At 43.6% G+C, this 21,767-nt stretch overlaps 1 protein-coding gene across 4 annotated transcripts in view; it reads left to right on the top strand.

The window, feature by feature from the left end:
- The window catches only part of inpp5a (inositol polyphosphate-5-phosphatase A), a 134,358-nt gene that overhangs the window by 5,768 nt on the left and 106,823 nt on the right, over nucleotides 1-21,767 (top strand). The window contains exon 2 of one of the 4 annotated variants that reach the window (XM_076076601.1): nucleotides 1,808-1,914. The exons of the other annotated variants lie outside the window; for them this stretch is intronic. The gene's annotated coding sequence lies outside the window, so the exon portion shown is untranslated. The remainder of the gene's footprint in view (nucleotides 1-1,807; nucleotides 1,915-21,767) is intronic. 4 annotated transcript variants of the gene reach the window in all.

A 21,767-nucleotide genomic window follows, 5' to 3' on the forward strand; every position in this document is an offset into this window, starting at 1 on the left:
TCCCAAACTGAATAATGTAATTGAGCATCCAGGGCGCGTGTATTTATAGCATTTGGCAGTCGCAGTGTAAATATGTGATGCCAGACATGATGCTGCGTCGAGGATGAAATGCAGGATGCGAGCAACGTGAAAATGGCTTTATTCTTCATATCAAGTCTTCACTTAGCTCTGTGTTTTTCTCCAGTTTCTTGTCTTTTTGTTTCGGCTCGAGTTTTATGAGGAGAAGTTCAAGACTGTGACTAAATACTTCATCTGACAGCTTGATTTTTTTTCTGTGTTTCTTCCTCTGCCAAAAGTCCGCTCCAGACCGTTGCTGCAGGAGTGGAAAGGTTTATGAAAGAAAGATCAGATGATGCTATTTTGGTTTTCTCCCTCCTCCCCACCTTCCTCTGCCCTCTTCCATCCTGTCATAACACAGAATTAGAATTTCAAAAGGGAAAAAAAATAGATGCTGGAAAAGAGCTGAGAGCTGCCACCAGCAGGGAACGAGAAGTCAGAAGTACAACATATTTTTCCTTATTATATAACCTACAGCGGCGGTTATACATCTAATAATTCTGTATTGACAGTTGAAATGACACTTATGTTCTCTTTAAGTCTTGATTCCTTTTTATCAACGTCGTCAGCACTTCGTTAATAGTTTTGCGGGCTCCCATTTTTTAAAAATGTGTCGGGTGAACAAGAAAATTGCGGCCGCTATTGACTATAGCTCTGCAATTTAAATGGCAGGTTTGTGCGGGACGTCCCTTGTCGCGCTGGTGACGAATTTAGTGACTAATCTCCCCGACCAATCTGTGGTCTGCAGTGTTTTAAGTTTCACCTTCCAGTATCAGCTCAGCTCGCTTGGAACCTCGACCCTCCCAAAATAAAGTACCACCCACAATTTCTTGCTGATGGAAAACCCAAATAAAGAGCGAGAGGAAATGCGTCAAACGTGTATGATGGATTGACGAGCTGCAGCAAAATGCTGTCATCTTAAAGCAGCACCTCTGTGGCGATAACCGTGTAAGAATGTAATGAACGTTGCAATCCGCCAGTCAAAGGAAACCACACAGTAAACAATAAAGCCTCCGGTTTCACGATGGAATGTTTGCTTGTTCCAGCCTGTCACCAAGACGGCTGCACACGTGAGCTCGCTCCAAAAAAATGTCACGCAAAAATGATTAGGTCACATAAATGGGTAGTTATCATGACCAGCTTTTTTTTTTGCAGCAGCAGCAGCCATCTTGGTCCTTTTTTTTTAAATTTTCTTTTTTTTTTTTTTTCATCATCTGAATATATTGGGGAGACTGCAAAATGCATTCCATGGAGCGGAGGTTGTGGGAACTCTGGACTTGGGGAAAAGGACATTTAAAAAATGCCAAATTCATTCATATCAATAGCACTGCTCAATCGGTTGATTCGCAAGCAGGGGCGCAAATTTGAGTTCAACTTTAGGTAATTTTGACCGATCGCAAGCCGCCCCTGATGGGGCAGATCTTTGAGGGAACTGGAGGGTTTGAACTGCTCAAATGAGGAATGGTTTGCCAGACTGTGAGATGAGAGTTGATGGTGCAAATCATCTTTCGAGAAACCTTGTGTCCTCTTTTTTTGGTTTTTCGACTGAAAAGTTAGCGAGCGATCGAGCTTGCAGAGCTTTCCCCTCTTCTTCCGTAACTCTCAAATTGAACAAACGTACAACGTGTCTCGGTTTCGGCTCTTTCTGTAGTCAGGTTGCTCTCTGACTTCCCCCAAATGGCTTTGGGGTTCTGTTAGATGTCCGCTTCGCCTCAGACGAACCTGATGTCTGACATTTTGCCATTTTCAGAGACGTCGATTTGGCTGTTGGCGTTTCCAGAACGGGACAGAACCGAGGTCACGCTGTGATTAATCCCTCACCTTTTTCCCAAATTAGGTAGCTGCAGAGTGCCCTCGGTAAGAACAACCTCGCGTCGCATGTTTTATCGGAGCAGATGTTTGCCTTTTCCCTCCAGTTCGTCCCTTTAAAGCATCCCACACATGGCAACGAATAACTGATGGCAGAACAGTATCCTCGTACCTCCTGTTTGCATGAGTCTTTGTTTTCTTTCTTGGTACATCTGCTGTTTTCTGTTCTGAGCCGTATCTCCCAGGTTCTGAGTCAGGTCGCCGTGCCCCACAACAGACGAGTCTGTAGAGTGTGAGCAGAGGTGTGGACCCGATCATGTTGCCGATGTGGAGAGCCACCCCCCCATACCCCACCCCTCCCCACATTATCCAGCTGGCCTGAGCTGTTGATCTTACCAGGAAAAATAAGCAGTCACTCACTGAACCAGACGGCAGAGTTTATAGCGGGGGTCTCTCAGGGGAGATGACGCACTCAGTCACATACAGTGGGTACGGAAAGTATTCAGACCCCTTTAAATTTTTCACTCTTTGTTTCATTGCAGCCATTTGCTAAAATCAAAAAGTTCATTTTATTTCTTATTAATGTACACTCAGTAACACATAACATGACTCGGTAACACATAACGTAAGACAGGGACTTTAAAGACACGGCCGACAGCTCCCATCGAGCCCAGATAAGGGTGGGAGTGTTTCGACGTGGAGCAGGCCAACCCTTGGTTCACTCCAAGAGAGCTATAATTATCCAGGATGGGAAAATCCAGAGGGGGGGCCACCCATCCCCACCAACCCATGCCAAGGACTCATTCATGAGATTCCCTGAGGGGACAACAGTAGGGTCGGGGGGGGTCCAGTCCCCATGAGAATTGACATACAGTAGCACAATGGAAGCGATGCGACGGAGGCATCAAGTCATTGTGTCTGCTTGTGTTGCAGTCGTGTCCCACACGTTGTTGAGGTCACATTTCATTTGTTATCAGAGACATTTATTTGGGATCCTTTCCTTTCAGTGCATGAGGTAGTAATCCCCTCCAGACATTGTTGCATTAGCCATAGTAATTAAGAAGGCTCATTAAAGTCAGACGTTTAATAGGGCTGAACTAGTGTTTTATTTGATTCTCACTGCGTGCTGTTGCCATAAAAATATGTAGCATGGTGTATCATGGGGGGGGGGGGGGCAACAAGGCATAAGGCCGTCAGGAATGTTGGTTGAGAGACGCACCTGAAGGAGGTCTCCGTGTCTCAGGCTGCTAGGTTGTTCACTGCGGTTGAGGATGGACGCGTTCGGAGTTTGTTGAGTCTATTTAAGGTATTATCGGATCAAATGTTCATTGGTTCTTCTTTGCGTTACACAAAGAATGTCGACGAGTCTTTCTCTTTGTTCCTATGCGTACAACTTATTGCTTCTTGTCTCACATAAGGCTGTGTATTAGCAAGAATCCGGCGATATGATACATTTCACGATAAAGGGCTCACGATTCAATATATTGCGACGCTGTCAGCGAGGCGATATATAGAATCTTTCCGTAGAGTGTATTAAGAAGTGGACGTAGTCACCGTGACGTCACACGTTGGCTGCGGACTGCCGTTATGAAGGCTTGAGTTTGGAGATATGGCCATCGCCATCTTGACTTTTTTGCAACCAGTGAACTGAAATAACCATATCTGGACGGCGTTGGAGCGCTTTACAATCGCTGTATACGTCTCAGGTAGGCTAGCGACCTGCCAATCACAAGGTAGCCCTACCGATACATCGTTGCATCTTAGTTCTGGTCCGGTTCCTGCTCACACCGACTTTTTACTAACAAGCTAAGAGGTGCGAACATGAAGTCATACAGATACAGGTAGCTCGTTGATTGGACAGTGTTGGCGATTGTCGTCCTGCGTCATCAGGAGCCACGTTGGAAAATCAAATCACGGTGACAGACAGAAGTTAATGTAGCACTTTAGTGCATATTTATGTTCTTTGATCAATAAGTAATTGTAAGCATTATTAGACCGCATGTTGTGATGAATAATGGGAGAGGCAGGGCTGTACAAAAGCTACAGAAATATTGTAATGGCCTTCTGCTGTCAACCTTGTGTTGTGGCCTTGAGTTCAGACCGTAGTTTTGCAGTATCGCATCACAGTGACGAGTGTTTTTTAACTCCTCTGTGAGCCATTTGAAATAGGTTCTGTTTACATAATCATGTGGTCGGAAATTTTGAAGCTGTTTGTGTTCTTATGTCTTTATCAAACTCTCTGGTCGAGGTTTCCCAAATGTGGATTCTGTTACGACTAGGATGCTCTGAACCAGAGCCACGATCCTCTCTAAGAACAACTTTGTAGTCTGGGTTTGGATCGACTTTTTATGTTTTTCTGTCAGTATTTATACCAGGAATCCTGTGCACAGTTTATGTGCAGTGCTCAAGCTGTGCGTCAGCGCTGTTTATCAGAGGAATTTGGCTCACTTTCATCCCGTAAACCCTAAGTGTGTGTGTTTCAAAGAGTCCGCTTAGCAACAGCAGGCCTCCCGTCCACTTATGTTTCTATCTGTGATCCACATCCACTTCACTTCCGTGCGATCTGTCGTGATGATGCCAGTTTTACACCTTTCGCTGTGTTTGTGATGCGTGTGCTTTTCTCTCCATCCTGCTGTGTTTTCTCCCAAAGTCTGATGGGGAGACACGCAGAAGTGCTTTTCTTTTTTTTATCTCCAAAGAAGCCAATCTTGTTGAGTAAAAGCCGGCCCGTTCTGGAGATCTGTGTCCTCCCTGCTCTGCTCCACATTACACCAACGAGCTGCTGCAGGATTCTGTTCAGAAAAAAGGGATTCATAAAATGATTAGTGGGTCACAGATTGGGTAAATGCAATGGATCGCTTTGCAGACTGGATTTTCACTGATTTGTTTCGGACGATATTCCGGGTTCAGCGGCAGTACTTCACTTTTAATGCAGTTAATTCAGAAATGACAGTATTGTGTTTGAGGGATCTTTTACCTCCCTACGCGTATTCTGTCGCTCTATGAACTACGTCACCTGACTTTTTAGAGGCAGCCCTGCAAGTCTCACAATAACGTGGGTTATATACATAGACTGTCTAGAAGAAGTCGAAGTAGACAGCGTGGCGTCACCCGTTGATTTGTGGACAGTTATTTCGAAGCCTCGAGTTTGGCATTTTGGCCGTCGCCATCTTGTTATTTGGAACCAGAAGTGACACGAGAGGGTGGAGCTAAATAAGACAGACAAAGAGCTTACAATTAACTTTCATGGACAGCTCCCAGACTGGACAACGCCATGGTAGCGACCTGTCAATCACTACGGTAGCCTCACTGCTTTATGGTCTGTTTGACTCTAAATAGACCATAATTTACGAAATGAACATCATGCTGTATTGAAGAAGACTTGAAACTAGAGATTGAGACCATAAACTCATGTTTACAATGTTTACTGAGGTAATAAATCAAGTGAGAAGTAGAGTAATTTTCTCATAGACTTCTATACAATCAGACTTGTTGGTCATTAGAAAGAATGCAAGTTTAAGGCACTTCCACTTTGACTTCACTTTTCAGAATCAGAGGTTGCCGCCTGGTTATATCCAAATTATAGTGCATTACTTTTCGTAGTTATAAGTATGAACAATGAATAAAAGCCTGTCCACGTACATAAATAATCAAACAAACAAGATATAGCATGTAAATTAGTGATCTTTAAAGATGCTTTGTTGGACAGGGATCTGCTAGCTGTTCCCCTCTGCTTCCAGTCTTCATGCTAAGCTAAGCTAACCAGCTGCCAAGTGTCGCTTTATATATAGTCTTCAGGCACGAGAGTGGTGTCAATCCTCTCATCTAACTTGAGGCAAGAAAGCAACTAAGCGCATTTCCCAAAATGTCGCACTATTGTTTTAAGATAAGTTTGGCCCTGAAGCGCCTCATCTATGTTACCAATTCCATATGCGCCAGCTTATGTGTATAATGCTGACAGTTGGCGACTGGAGACATGTTTTCAGTGAGTAAACACCAGAGCAAGCTGCTTTGGTTTACAGTAAATAACACGACCGTTACCTTTGCTGTTTGACTTTTACATTTACAAAGAAATGCTCCAATATCTGAAGGGCATATGATGAGTGTCACGTCGGACATGCTGTGATGTACTCGAGCAAAACAAACATTTTGTCTTTATTAGCAAGCCTTTCACAGGCTGTAGTCTCTCCTTATTCTCTAGATTATTTGCATCGGGTTTATTAATCGCACTCCTTCTCTCTCCTTACTCTCTTTTATCCTCGGCAGAGACCTTGACGCTCACTCAGCTCCCTTTATCTTTTTCCCATACGCTCTCGGCCACACATTCCCCCGCTGGGCCGCTGTTTATTTAACCCTAAGCCTTTGATGGAGAGTGCTTATTGTCTCTGCTCCACGAGGTACAGGCGGTGGGTGAATATTTCCCAGTTAAGGCCTTTGTTTTCTTTCCACCATGCCCCCCCCCGGCCTGAAAAAGTACTAGCCCTAGCCGGTCTGGCCAAGTCATCAAGCCCAGCCTGGTACTCACTATGGTTGTGACTGTACTTTTTCCCTCCGGCCTCTTCTGGTTTCCTGCCCTGGAGTCGCGCAGTCGGTCAGAGCACCTGGACGGTGTTAACAGTACACCGTGCTTCTATAAATATCCAGTAATATTTGCTCATAAATATACATTTTTGGTGAATTAAAAAAAAAAAAATTGTGTTTACACATCGTTGCTCAAAAGTGTCTCCCGTCACTCAGGACTACGTCTGGTTTCTCTCAACAACTCGCTGAGCCATAATGGAAAACTCCCTCCCAATGAACATCAGTATTTGACTGTTTGACATCCTCTGGTTCCCATTTAAGGCGAGCCAAGATGTACACTGATAGAACAACACGTAATACACACACACACTCATACAAACCCGCTACTGGCCCTCCATCACTACTGAAATAGCTTGATAGCTCCTGTTACATGTCACATGGCGCTTCAAGGAGTTCTAGCTTTGCGTTTATTATACTTGAGCATGCATAGTGTGGAATAGTGACTGTAGATGTACAGTACATGCGGTTATTTTGTGTTGCTATAGGCAGTCATCGTGCCACATCCAAAATGTGCATGCTGTTTTTCCTCCCTCGGATACAAACAGAGGGCCAGCTGCACAGCGTTGGGTGTTACTCCTCAGCCAGCTGCTGTGGCGTTGGAGCTTGGCGCCTGCTTTAATTACGGCATCGTTAGTCCTCCCACTCTCAGCCTCACTTCTGGAGAAAAACGGACCAGAACATGTTTATATATTTTCCCCAAATAGCGAACATTAGTAACACAGATTAGTCGTGAATTCTAAAACTGTAAAATCTACATTTTAGCCAAAAGCTGACAACAGTGGAGCAGCTTAGCATTGAACTCGATCTGTCTCCCTCCGTCCTCGCACCAACATGGCATACATGGCACAGATAAGGCGAGTGTGCAGCATTTTTAGCTTTTCTATAGCAAAAACATACGCATTAGTTTTCTTGAGCATCCCCCATTAAGTGTTTAAAGCAGTATTTAAACAAATAGGCATGTTTCCTGTGAAGCCCAGTCCAGTATTTGTCATATAGGATTCCATATGTTTTATATGAAAATTAAATATAAAGTATTTCTTTGTTATTAACGGGGTGTAACTGTACACAGAAGTCACTGTTCGGTGTGAGTTCGGCTCAGCAAAAAAAAAAAAACAATGCTCAAGGAACAGACTGTAGTCTAATTATTAATGAACTAATTCTTATATGTATTGTATTTATGAATTAAGCATGTCTTTATTCAGAAGTACTCTTTCAGTCTCTATTACAACTGAACAAACTCTATTTCCGGATGAAGGCCATGCGGTGCGGCAGAAAGCTCTGGAGGTCAATAGATCTTGATCTTGAATAGAACCATTTTTTTTCTGTCAAATTACTATTTCGTACTGTGTCAAAGTCAAAATGTCCTAAATAAATAGACGTTTTGAACAGAACATTGTGTGTGTTACAGTAATCACTTCCTCTAAACTAAATAGCGGGGTTAGTTGCAGCTCTATTGTTGCTGATGTGCCGTGAACAGCTGGGTGGGAGTGCGACCACTCCCCACTGATTTCCCGTGTGTGTGTGTGTGTGTGTGTGTGTGTGTGTGTGTGTGTGTGTGTGTGTGTGTGTGTGTGTGTGTGTGTGTGTGTGTGTGTGTGTGTGTGTGTGTGTGTGTGTGTGTGTGTGTGTGTGTGTGTGTGTGTGTGTGTGTGTGTGTGTGTGTGTGTGTGTGTTTTTTTTTTCTCACACTCGCTGCCTTATCATCCCTGGCCTTAGCCGGTGGGTTATCACTTGGTCTTCCACTAGCTAGTAAAGTTTCCACTGCGGACAGTTGGAACAATGCAGACCTCCTGCTTCTCCTCTGGCAGCTATATATAAACCTTGTCCACAAGTACATCTTTGTCCAAGACATCCTTTTATTTCTTAATGCTGTTGCCGAAAGAAAAAAAGGGGTCCCATGTTCCCGGAGCCTGGGAAACGGTGTGACAGTTAAGTACTTAGCCTCACCCAAGTTTCCTCTTGCAGAGACAAAAGCAGCGAGAAGGTAGGGATGTTCCTGGCGGCTAATTTCCCCTGACGTTTAAACGGAAGTCCTAACTTAGACAAGTCTAAAAGTAAGAAAACAGTCAAAATTGTGCACAATTGAATCCATAAGGTGAAACATTGTCAGAAAAAAAATATATATTTTAAAAGAGCCTTTTGGAATTGCCAGTAAGGGACTATGGTTTAAGAAGAATGGTTTGGCTTCGCCTATAATATTATTGCAAGTTTGATACATTGAGCTAATTGGCGTTAGCCCGCTTCGTTTCATAGCATGCTAGGTCACTAGCTTTAGCCGGCGTGCTATCCGACTAGCTAGCTAGTAAGCTAGTCAGAATGACTGCTGAACCCAGCAGTCACCTTCAGTTGGGAAAGAGAAGGTGGTGGCAGGCGGGGCCGGGAGACAGCAATGGGGATTCAAATGTGTACATACATAAAATAATAATGTATGATATTAATAACAGTACTAACCTGTTAGTATTTCTGGTGCCTAATCGCACATGTTCCTACGAGGAAGTTAGCAAAGGAAATACAACGTTCAATCAAGTTGAATGGATATTTTAAGGATTAATATGCGATCTGACGTGTTTAAATTTTTTTGGAAGTACATTTATCCACCTGCTTAATGCTCATCGTTTAGCTTTTACAGGTATTTGCTTTGTGCCGGTGACGGATGCAAACCTTGTTAAATTGTGTCAGTGAAACTTTTAAATGTATGTTCGCACAAGCGCTGCGTAGTGTGTCAGTCGGGTTGTAGAAACACCCCAGCTTTACTGTACTACTGAAGTAGTATGTCACGTATAGGCTATTTAAAGCCAACCAATAGCCGTAAAACTGTCGAGACACAAGAGGATGAGGGTTTACAAGATTTGGCATCTGGTTTGTGCTCCTGTCTTGTAAAATGAGTTAAATACTATTGCCCGGCTGCATGCTTATGTGTAATTTAAAAAAAATCTACTTCCAAGTTTGCCTCACCAAATGGCGAGCCCTTGCTTCCTCCGGTGGAAGTGTTCAGCGTTATTTCCAGTTCAAATACGCCGATGAAGCGTGTGCTTATTTGACCGTCTCTGGATTAAGTGAGGGTTAAGTGGCGCATAAGTGGAGTTAAAGCTACTGTATGTTTGCATGCTCAGACTGAGTCTACATGCAGCACGTTGGGGAGTTGGTCTTGACTGAGACACTTTTAAATTTTTTTTTCCTGTCCTTTGCCCTCACTATTCAATGTTTGCACACATGATCCAAACACAGCTCCAGTGGGACGTGTCTCATCTGATTGGCTGAAAATTCCGTCGTCAGGGTAGTTAGCCGCAATGAATGTTATCATTTTTTGATAGTCTTTTTGATTTTATAGCAGATATGTGTGGTGATTAAGCATGGACATGTGGAGTACAATGACTTTTGTTTTAACCTTTGGTTGCTGCTCTTGGGTTCTCTGGCCCCTCTCTTTTCCCTGAAGGCCAACTGGCCCCGACACTTTACATGATCCGACCTAGTGGGATTCACGCTAGTGAAGAATTTCCCCATTATTTTAAGAGAAAAAGAAGGAAAAAAGGAAAAGAGAAAAAAAAAAGAAAAAAAAGTGGGATTCACGGGAGCCGCAATTAAATGAAATAATTAGTGCTGGGCAACGATTAATATATTTAATCGCATGGATTTTTTGCGATTAATCGCATTGTTATGGCAAAGTTCAATAATTAATTCAAAAGTAGTGTATTGCGCACTTTTATTTTAAAAGTACTGCTATATGAACAAAAGGGCAATAACATTTGGTTCACGAGATGCAGGTAGCATGTTTTATACTTAATGTGAATATAATTCATACTTTGTTGGAATCTTATTCTGAAAACCGGATGTTCATTTGAAGAAACCGGATGTTGTCTCACGTTAATGTTTCCGCTAACTTTCAAAGTCCTTCGCTCGCTCCCGATCTGTGCCGTTTAAATGCGTTTACCGTGAATTTCAGCATATAGGTGCACTAAAATGTAAGTGTCTGCTGAGTTGACCACGGAGATCTGAGTGTCTGCTGACTTTACCGCAGCGATGTCCAGTAGTCTCCAGGGAGAGCAATAGCTGGTGCAGCTTCTCTCTTTATTTCTGCCCCCCCCCCGACCAGAAGCGGAAGTCGCCTTTTTCTCTACAGCAACCCTGAAGGGACATATCTCCAATACAAAACGATAAACATGAGACAGTCTGTTACAAGAATAATAAATTAAAAATACTTGCTTGTTTTTTTTTTTTGTTGTTTTTTAATTATTATTATTTTTTTCACCATCTCAAAAGGCTCAAGCACGCGCGCGCGCGCACACACACACGCACACGCACACACAGAAGTCAAATCTCCATTTCATCACTCGTTTCTGTGGGAGGCATCTTTAGTGGCTTTTCAAAGCTTGTAAGTAGAGCAGGTTATTAATGTGGAGTCAAGCTTATGAATTTGAATTTTAGGTTCTAAACCCTAAAAACAAATATTGCAGAGCAACTCCGTAAACCTGGAAAGATGACTTTAAGACACTTAGCAGTTAAAAGGGACAACATGATTGTCAGGTTTAGCCGTTAGCAACAGTTGCAGCATTAACTGTGTAGAACAATCTAGTAGCATCTAATGCTTGATCATAAATGTAACTAAATTATTTTAGTTTCAACTAAGACTTATTTTCACACTGTTTTCTGCACATTGTTTTCTTGATTAAAGGGATAAATCACAACTTTCGACTTTAAATGTTTGCTTTTATTCAACCAAGAGTCCAAAACTATTAGATATTCAGTTTACGAGCACGTAGAGAAGAGAAAACCCTAATTCCCTGCTCCTTGTCACATGCTCTTATATGGCAAAAGAAATAAAAAATCTACAACCGAACTGACTATAGGATGTTTGCTGGCTTTTATCCAACTGTTCTTGTCATCCTCTTGTTATGTCTATGTATTGTCTCTTGTCTTTCAATAAAAAAAAATTTGAATAAATAAAAAAAATGCGTTAACGCACGATAAAATAATTGTCGGCGTTAATTAATGAATGCGTTAACGCGAAATTAACGCGTTAACTTGCCCAGCACTAGAAATAATCCAACATAACATAATCTTGCTGGTGTCTTCCATTAACTGTGATTACTATAAGTATATAGCAGGTGTGAGAGGGCCATTAAGGGAAGTGGATCAAATTAGAATCGCACAAACCAAAAGAAGAGCAGACACAGTGGCAGCCATTCTTCTTCTTTTCCCTCCTCCAGTAGCTACACTCTTAGAAATTAAGTGCTGTGGTTCTACCAAGAACCCTTTGCTTCTGAAGAACCCTTTTTTTTTTCTTTTTTTTTTTAAGGGAGGGTTTTTCAAGTTCCATTAGGAATCCTTTTCATCATTCAACAAAGCCTTTTTGGAAGAAAGACTTTAAGGATTATTGAAAGCACGGATGTTAAAACATCCTCCCATCCCACAACCCACAAAAACCTGTGGTTGTGAACCACGATTGTGGTGGGTTACGCTGCACCACATCAGACCCGGACCTTTGAAATATAAAAGGGTTCTCGGTAGAACCCCATTGGTGGGTTCTTGTTAGTAACCCTGGAAGGGTGGAAAGGTTTTTGATAAAACCTCCAGAGACAGTTCTGGGTGGAACCATTGCACCATAGAAGCTTTCTCTGTAGAAGCTTTTCTCTGTAGGTTTCTCATAGGGGGGTTCTAGGTGGAACCTTTCACAGATTGTTCTAGGTAGAACCTGCCTGAAAGAGTTCCAGGTGGAATCTTTTCAAAAGGTTCCACCAGAAAACCAAAAAGGGTTCTCATATGGGAACAAGCCAAAGAACCCTGTATAGCTCTAGTTGGCACCCTTTATGGTTGTTATTGTGAACTCGGTCATACGTGTTTGTTCATCACACTGTGGTGAAAGAGATGACACTGTGCTGCAGAGAGAGGTGTGTGTGTGAAACAACCTAAAAACTAAAAATATTGACCCCCATATCGGAAGCACATAGGCCGGCCCAGTATGTGTTTGCGTGTGTGCCATAAACTCACTCACCTCGGTGGGAAGTGGAGGTTGACACACTATTTGTCATCTGTCAGTGTGATTCAGTGGAGTTTCCTCACATCAGTTAGCCCAAATGGTTTAGTTGTTGTCAGAGACAGCATTGTGTGTGTGTGTGTGTCCAGCCAAAGAGTGTTTGTGAACTTTGTGTGAATTTTGCATCTGGAACAGGGAGATTACATAGAACTTTTGTCTCTCAATTCCTGTTTACGCGTCTCTCACGATGACCAGTTTACACTCCTTATCCTGTGTGTGTGTGTGTGTGTGTGTGTGTGTGTGTGTGTGTGTGTGTGTGTGTGTGTGTGTGTGTGTGTGTGTGTGTGTGTGTGTGTGTGTGTGTGTGTGTGTGTGTGTGTGTGTGTGTGTGTGTGTGTGTGTGTGTGTGTGTGTGTGTGTGTGTGTGTGGCAGTATGTCTGTGTTCAGTTTCCCCATTTGTTCCTGTCTTATTGTATGGCTTCATTCTGCTGGAAGGCCACCAGAGGTTGACGCGACCGCCCGGGTGACGAGATTGGACGCATCAACAGATGAATGAGAACGGGCCGAAGCAAACAGGAACTCGGGGGGGGGGGGGGGGGGGTTGCATCTGTAAAGCCGACGTGGTGATGTGTGAGACCCGCTGCTCTCTAAAGGGAGATGGAGCTCGACACACAGCGGGGACGCTGTTTGCAGAGACTGAAAGCCTGAAAGCAGTGAATCATTTTGAGGATAGGAATAAATCTCAGGCAGTTCAGAATTCAGTTTTATTATATATATATATATATATATATATATATATATATATATATTTATTTTTTTATTTTTTTGCAGTCCGCTGTTCCCAAAATAGTTTTTGCCTTTTGTTCAGGTGATCATTGTTGTTTTCAGTGTCTGCCCACATCACAGCTCCCACTCATCTATATGATCCAGCAGCATGTGCATGAGGATCAGTCCATCTTGTGGACGACACTCATTTCTCTGGTTTCTGACCAGAAAATGTCAATACTCCAATCCCGTTTGGAATGAGAGTAAATGAGATTGATTTGATGCTGCTGGCTTCAACAATAGGACAGACGTACAGTCGGTTTGTGCAGTACAAAACCTGCAAGATATGTTTTCAGTCCAAAGGGAATCACTAAATTGTAGAGTGGATATTGGATAATTGTGTGAATGTGGGTCATGAATCGCAACAGATGGATTCCAATGAAATTTTATACATTCATTGTGCCCAGAGGATGAAACCAGATGACTTTGGCGATCCCCTGACTTTCCATTTAGCGCCACCAGTAGGTCAAAATGTTGACTTATTTGGTCAAATATCTTGACATCCTCATCTCAAGTTTCACTTGAAGCTAGCAAATTAGCTCCTAGCACCACTGTGCCCGAGTCTAGCCTCACAGAGCTGCTAGCATGGCTGTAGACTCTCAAGGCCTTCATGCATCGGGGGCACGGCCAATAAACAACATGAAAATGTGAAATACCCACTGGCAAATATAATATGTCTTGGGCTTTTATTGTGAAAGAACGGAGAGGAGTGGCTCTGTTCTGCGCTGCCTTTGTTAAAGTAGAAAGGAGTAATGAAGTTTGGCGACTTGGATTGGACCACAGAGACTCCGTTTTGTTGTTTCATACATTTTGGTACAACTCTCAACCCGTTCCACACAACTTGATTGTCGATACCTTTAGTCATGGTGCTAAAGTTCACATTCTGTGAAAGTTTTCAAGTGTTGTTTTGAGTGTAAACAGGGTCACTGGGTTGTCACAGTAGACCATGTGCCAAAGATCAAACAGCTTCGTTGCACTTGTGACGCCACTATGCTGAACTCATGACATTTCATTGTCTTATATGGACACTTGGCCAGGATACTTCACGCCCCCCCCCCCCCCCTCCTTCTGTCCTTCAGTCCTTCAGTCGGCCTCTGGGCTAGTCTTGTCACTCTAAAACAAGCTATTTGAAATGTCCCCTGAAACGCAGGCTCTCCTCATCACTTGCCCAACCGCTGCTCTGTGATGTCAGTTCATTAGAAAGTTGTGAAACTGGATTGTGAAGTTCTTCACAATAACTGTGTCATAATGATTGTGAACTTTAATTTCCCCAAAAAGGGAAACTTCAATATCGTATGCCGTGCTTGTAGAGACGCCACCGGGGCTGCGTGCTGATACTTGTCAGAGCAAATGGAAACGTCGTGGGAAAAATGCTATTATTATTCCCCAAGAGTCTAAACCCCCCCAAACCCTTCCGTACTGGTTCTAGATTCAGCTGGTGCCTTCACTTCAACTACTTCAGCAGATAACTTCTACGAGCTCGTCGCGTGCCCGGCATTGGGTTTTAACCGCCGAGGCCTGTTGTGGTGTTCCTGAGGCGAGACTCGCCCTCTCTGGGTCCCGGTTGAGGTCTGGGACCGCTTGTGCGCCGTGTTGTGGAAACCCCAGCACTGTTTATTTTGGAAGTCCAGTTTCCCGGCACTCAGCTGAGGGGGAACATGAAATGAGAGGACTACTAGGGAGATATGGTCTTGTTTTGGACAGTGAGAGTCTGGTTTGTCCCGGTTTCGGCTCGCCTGATGTGCTGTGATGGATTTAACCTCTTTTTATGTGACACGGATCCCCACGTCAATCTTTCTGCTCCACATGACAGAGAAAGAATAGTTGCGGGGCTCCTGGGAGACATTTTAATAGGGTGCTGATGGAAATAGGAACTTGACACCCCCCCCCCCCCACACTCTCTCTCTCTCTCTCTCTCTCTCTCTCTCTCTCTCTCTCTCTCTCTCTTTCTTTCTTTCTTTCTTTCTTTCTTTCTTTCTTTCCCCCCCCCCCCCCCCCCCGTCTCAAGCACTCCCACAGCAGGAAGAACCCAATTATAGAGATATCGGGCCCCATGCTGAAAACGTGATAGCCTGTGAAATGTCTTCGGCGTCACACAGAGACGATGTTTGTCCCGCCCCAGTGCAAACAGGATGCCGTGTGCAGGAGAGTGGTGCGAGATAAGGACAGACAACACCCCCCCCCCAAAAAAAAACATGGACAGAGAGGAGGAAATAAAAACAAAACAGCAGGGTGACTGTTAAGTTAATCGGATGACTCTGAGAGAGAGACAGAAGTAGAGCATGTTGTACAGTCACGGTATCAGTAGAATGATTATTGTACAGGAAGTAGAATGGAATGTGCCGCCACCTGAAGGAAACACTTGTACTACAGACCTCCTCCTCCTCGCAACTGCTTCCTGTTGCGTCCTTGCTAGACAGTAGTTCACAATGACTTAATTTACCAACGAAATTTGACGACTGATTTGCATAATACTTCAGCAGAATATACAGTAATAAAGGCGTAATATGTGACGTTAGCGAATCACACGCTCCGTGCACAGACGGGGGTTTGCATTATAGGTGTAATCACATTATTCTCACACAGAAAACAGATCACCGGTTGATTATGTCTTCTTTTTTTTCCCCCTACTGAGCTGAAGATTATTCTCAGTCTGCATGGATTTATCTACTGTGCCCACTTCGTCCGTAACGTGTGGGTCACGTCAACTTCAGAGTGGAGACTCAGAGACTCGTCAGGTTGTCATCTGTCCTTGGACACATCATGTGTGCCGAACACTTTCGTCAGAAAAAGTAACAAGTCTAGGATGTATAGATTCCATTTCTTTCAACTTGCGTTATTTCTTTCTTTCTTTCTGATTCATGGCATTGTAACTGTGACGTACTGCACCAAAGACATGTTTGAGTTCTCTCTACTTCTAGCCATGGTTGTGCTGTTTCCATACAGGTGCGGGGCTTATATATTGCAGTGGTAAAACGAGGAGCAAAAAACAGCCCAAAGGGGTTCAGAGGATAATACTAAGCAGGGAGACCCATCAGCGCTATGAGGTTCTATTTCCAACAACGTAAACCCCTCGTGTGTCGACTCCAAAGACTCGTTACACAAATAACCTTTAATTATCTTGTTTGATTAAGATCCTAATCGCAGGAGGCTGTTTGAACTCGTCCACGCTGAACAACCACACCTGTCACTGAATTATGGATGTGTGGATATTTTTAAACGACGCCACCTCGTTCACATGCAGTCCTCGCACCTCCAGGCTCACCTCACAACGCTTTATGTAAAGAGAGGCTTTGTTGATTTTGCTTACGGGGGGACATGATTGACATATTCAGCCAATAGCAACAGTAAATAGCAAGGCATGTTGATAGCCCGACAGTCAGTTATTCATACCCCCAGAATAAAGGCTTTTATTTGTTTGTGTTTTTGCCGTTGCGGTGACATTTGTCTGTCTTTTTTTTTTGCCAGCTCTCAAGATTAACACCAAAAGTCTCCCTTTTGTTGGTTTTGTTCCATCGATGCGAGTGATGGCCCCCGACACCTAGACACAAAGTCCAGAATCGATATCAGAATCAATTTCCAGACTTTTAAACCTCACACACACACACACACACACACACACACACACACACACACAGAAGTCAAATCTCCATTTCATCACTCGTTTCTGTGGGAGGCATCTTTAGTGGCTTTTCAAAGCTTGTAAGTAGAACAGGTTATTAATGTGGAGTCGGCGACGGCCTAATTCTCTTCCTTTCTTTCGTTACTAAATTATGCACAAGCTTCTAAGTACGTCCTTTTTTGCAGATTGAACCCTCCTTTTTAAAAAGGGAGCAGAACCAGTTTGATCGTGTCCCTCAGGATGTCCTCAGGCCGTCCGAGCACTGTTGGAGTTTCGGTTGACGGAATGATTGATGAGCAGCTGTGAGGTTTACCATAACATGGGGTTATTGTCACGCGACATCTTCTCCTTGCGTTAGGAGAGAGAAATTCATAGAAGCAAGCTTATGAATTTGAATTTTAGGTTCTAAACCCTAAAAACAAATATTGCAGAGCAACTCCGTAAACCTGGAAAGATGACTTTAAGACACTTAGCAGTTAAAAGGGACAACATGATTGTCAGGTTTAGCCGTTAGCAACAGTTGCAGCATTAACTGTGTAGAACAATCTAGTAGCATCTAATGCTTGATCATAAATGTAACTAAATTATAGGGTTTCAACTAAGACTTATTTTCACACTGTTTTCTGCACATTATTTTCTTGATTAAAGGGATAAATCACAACTTTCGACTTTAAATGTTTGCTTTTATTCAACCAAGAGTCCAAAACTATTAGATATTCAGTTTACGAGCACGTAGAGAAGAGAAAACCCTAATTCCCTGCTCCTTGTCACATGCTCTTATATGGCAAAAGAAATAAAAAATCTACAACCGAAATTCTGAAGGCTCGAAACTACTTAATTAAGTTATCATTATATAAACAAAGCTGTATGCTGCCACCTGATGAAGGGCCACACTGGTGACCCTGATTAAGGAAGTTGTGAACTGAAGCTTTGACCAATCACCACCAACTGCTGGAAAAACTCCGGCAAGTTGACACGCTTGTCGAGCAGCCAAAGGAGCGAATGCATATTTCTCACGTTTCTTCTTAGGTTCTTGGGAAAATAACTGATAATGGCGACGAAGTTGTTCTTGGGGGGGGGGGGGGGAACTCCGGCGAGATTCCGCGCATCATAAATATTGTGCGGAGGGGCTCTTTGTTGGGTTCCCTGATGATGTGACTTGCTCTGTGTTGAATTACCCCAGCGGCAGCAAAGTAAACATTAGGATTAACCTTCAGCGCTGCTTTAAATCTTTACATCTCAGATAAAATGCGTTTTCAGCTCAAAGCAATGATAAAATCCTCTGTTTTATTTGTGACATTTCTTCACTTTGCAATAATGCTTCCCGTCCTCGTGTGGCTAAGATAATCTACTCCTTAAAGTGACGTTAACCAGGCCTGTGCAGTGTTTTATTAGATCTCTCAATCAGCAATGCCATGTGGAACGCCGCTCGGTCCTGTAGGGAAGCGCCTGGTGCTCGTAAAACGCCGGAGACGTTGCTTTACTGCACTTTATCTTTTTAAGGAGACGGTGGAACTCTCAGTGGCTCAGATGCAGCTGATTTGACCATATGTCTAAAGGGAAATCAATTTGCTGTTTGTTTTATTGAAAATACATTGGTAGAGGAGTATAAGAACTAATTTGGTCAGGATTGTTTATTCCTTTTTGTGTGAAGGATGGAAAGATATTCTCTCCGCTGTCATTTCCATTGGGTTCATGTATTTCTGTAGGCCAACCAGGAAGTTGGCATCGCACTGGTTCCCTCATTTTTGGATTTTTGATTATTGCAGAAGTGAGATCTAAATCAAACAAAGATTTCTGACACTTACAGGTCTTGTTCAGCGAGACTTCACAAATGAACACCACTTTTAGGATTTTTGAAGCGTGAATGCAATCCCCAGAAGTAAAGAGCTAATGCTACGCTATGAACAAGCTACACCACGGTTGCATGACATCACGTCACCACTAAGCTAAAGACGGACTAGTGATGACCTTTTGTGCTCTCATTTAACCATTTGTTAGACACGTAAAATCTTAAAACATTCACCAGGAGGGTATTTATTGAAGGGTATGCATCGTATTTTATATTGTGGAACAAAAAGTTCAAATCTCTTCAGTTTGTGTTAACCACAGACCTTATTTCAGAAATCAAACCAAAAACCCATTCCAAAAAACTCATTGACATCAAGACGAGGGAACCGGAAGTGCAAAAACGCTGACTCATTGCCAGGCTTCAGGACTCTTTCCTGCAGCGCAGTTTGAAAATGAATGTAATCTACCTTTGCCGTAAAGTCGAGGTAGGTCCCAAGTTATCTAGCCGTTCTCTAGACCAGGACCAGCTAGCCTTGGGCGAGGCTTCTTTGCGCTGATTGAAAAAAAAGTTTCTGATGTGAAAAAGCTCCTTATCTTCTATTTACAACAATAGGCCCATAAAAAACCACACGGGACGCCCGCCCCGAGATTAAGTCGAGAAACGAAACGTCTGGAAAATGTATTGAGTCATGATTGTTTCCACCCCGTCAGGGCACGGATGAATGGTAGCAGTCTGCCGGTTGTATCTTGATCACGACTAGAACAGTGGAGGACCAGAACGCAGCCCTCAGCTCTCTGATCACAGGTTGTGGTGGACAGCCTCTTAGCGCTGCTTCATTTGTGGCTCTTAATTGCGGTGCGCTGGGGTCTGGGGTGACGTGTGAAACACCAGACGCTCCCTTCCTCTCTCTCTCGGTTGTGGTTTACAGTATCTCCCCGTTATTCTGTAGCACGTCTTTTATACAGCGACAGAGGCCTTTTAGCGGCACCGATTTGGTGATATTATTGACCCCAGTATTAACATTTAGCTGTGGTTGGTTGTATCGCACTGTACCGTTCACTGAGCACGCTTTTTTGGGATGTTGCGAAACTCTTCTGTGTGATTTTCCCCATTAAAATGAATCACAACCTCTATGGATCCAATCAGACCACTGCAGCCTCTGTTCCCCGGTCCCATTCACAGCCACCAGTGGTGCCTGTTTGACAGTTTAAATATAGACTTTGGCTTTTGTTCTTGACGATCTCCAGGGGCTTGACAAAACCCCAGCTGATTTTTTTTTTTTGGGGCGTCTCCTGGAGACATGTCCTGGTTTGTGTGGATTGCTGCATGCGCCTGACCTTTACACACACAAATGCAAATATAAATGTAGTTTTGGCTCTTTTCCAAATCACTATAGTGCGTTTTATTTCAGCAGGTAAGTCTACGTTAGCTATTTGTCACAGACCCCCCCGGGTGTTGTAGGTATTTGTGTCCCAGCAGCTGTCAGTGTAACACACTACTGTCGATGTAGGCTGTCGCTTTTGAGCGATGGCGATGCAGGATCCCTGAAGCCAACACCTTTCACCCCGAAGGCCTTTGGCACGTTTTTTTGCAAGTCAAACCCAAGAGGAGGGATTCGAAAAATCACTACGCAGTCGTCTGTTCAGCCTGATTTCACAGCGCAGCACGGCGGGTACTATACAACGAGGAAACAACGCTGCATGCACTTTATTGCAGTTTTATCTTACTTGGGTTTGTAACTGTGCAACAAAGTTAACGGTCCATATTCATCCTGAGTGCGCCACGTCATTTTTTAAAGCAACATAGCACATAAGTTCTTTGCTACATAAAGTACGTGGGTTTATTAAGCGTCTGTAATGCGTCTGGCTAAATCCAGATCACGTTGAATCAGTGAACACTTGATGTTCAGGGTTCCCGTCCGTGGCTTCTCACTAGAGAGCTGTTGGAGTGCAGTACAGCAGCTCCGTGCGTCGTGTTGCTGCAGGGAGATCTGTGTGGAGTAACACACGGCAGAGGTGTGAGTGGGAGAGCTCGCTCTGCTCAGATAGTAGCGCAGCCTTTGGACTCTTTCCACGGCGAAACTCATTTCCAAGATCACTATAAATGTCCTTGATTTTGTCCTTTTTAGATTGTAACTGTGAACAGAACAGACCCGGCTTTAGTCTGTGCTGCACTGCTGAAGCACTGCAGCGTTATCTACGGCGTCACCCCCAACAACACACTACATCTAGACTGTGTGTGTGTGAGAGCTCTGTGCGTGCCGCAGTCTCATGCAGCGAGCAAAAGGCTGCGGTCGCTCGGAGCGCTGTCACTTCCTGTTTTCTAACGACACTCGATCTACACAAATCACAGCTGACTGCAGTGTTGATTCACACTTAAGGGGGGCGGGTGTTGTTTGAATACTATTTGTCTGGTGTCCACTATTATTGCTCCACTCCACCCTGCAGCTGTACCACCCTGTTCATGCCGAGTGTGTACTATTTCTGTCTGCACTCTGAGCTAGATTCTCAGTGTGAAATTCTTGATATAATAGTAGTTTACATGCACACTCGATGCCAGTGGCAACAAAACGTTAGTATATCCTCTGATGCTTCTCCACACCATGATGATGTTGAGTGAGAGACAAAAAACGTACGTTAATAAATAATAACTGTCCAAATCCCTGTTGATTTATTTTATAGTATATTCACTTCAATGCGCATCGCACCGGAAAATGGGCGAAAATCTAGCGTGTCATGTTTCCATCCAGCCTTTAGTGGGTGTTGATGGAGAGCGAGCAAAAAGAGCACAAGAGACATAAAAGCCAAACTCAACCGAAACTGAAATGAACCTTAAATGGTCCTTATTAGGTTGTGGTTTCTTCTTGCTAGATAAAAAAACAATGCTCAGATGCTGAAAAGCAGCTCAGTAAAACATTTTCAAATTGCCATTGATGCCTCTGTGTGGCCTTCATAAGTAAACGAGACCATCAGAGAGAACATTGTCTATTTTTATAGATTTATTCTTAATGCTCGTCTTGCAGGCTCTGGCGGGAGGAGGATGTATTACTGGGCCCGCCGGAGGGAAGGCGGGCACGATGGAGCCAGAACCAGAACCGAGTGTTAGG

This window comes from Anarhichas minor, unplaced genomic scaffold (assembly GCF_050575085.1).
Source record: "Anarhichas minor isolate MPS153535 unplaced genomic scaffold, ASM5057508v1 ptg000058l, whole genome shotgun sequence".
NCBI lineage: Eukaryota > Metazoa > Chordata > Actinopteri > Perciformes > Anarhichadidae > Anarhichas > Anarhichas minor.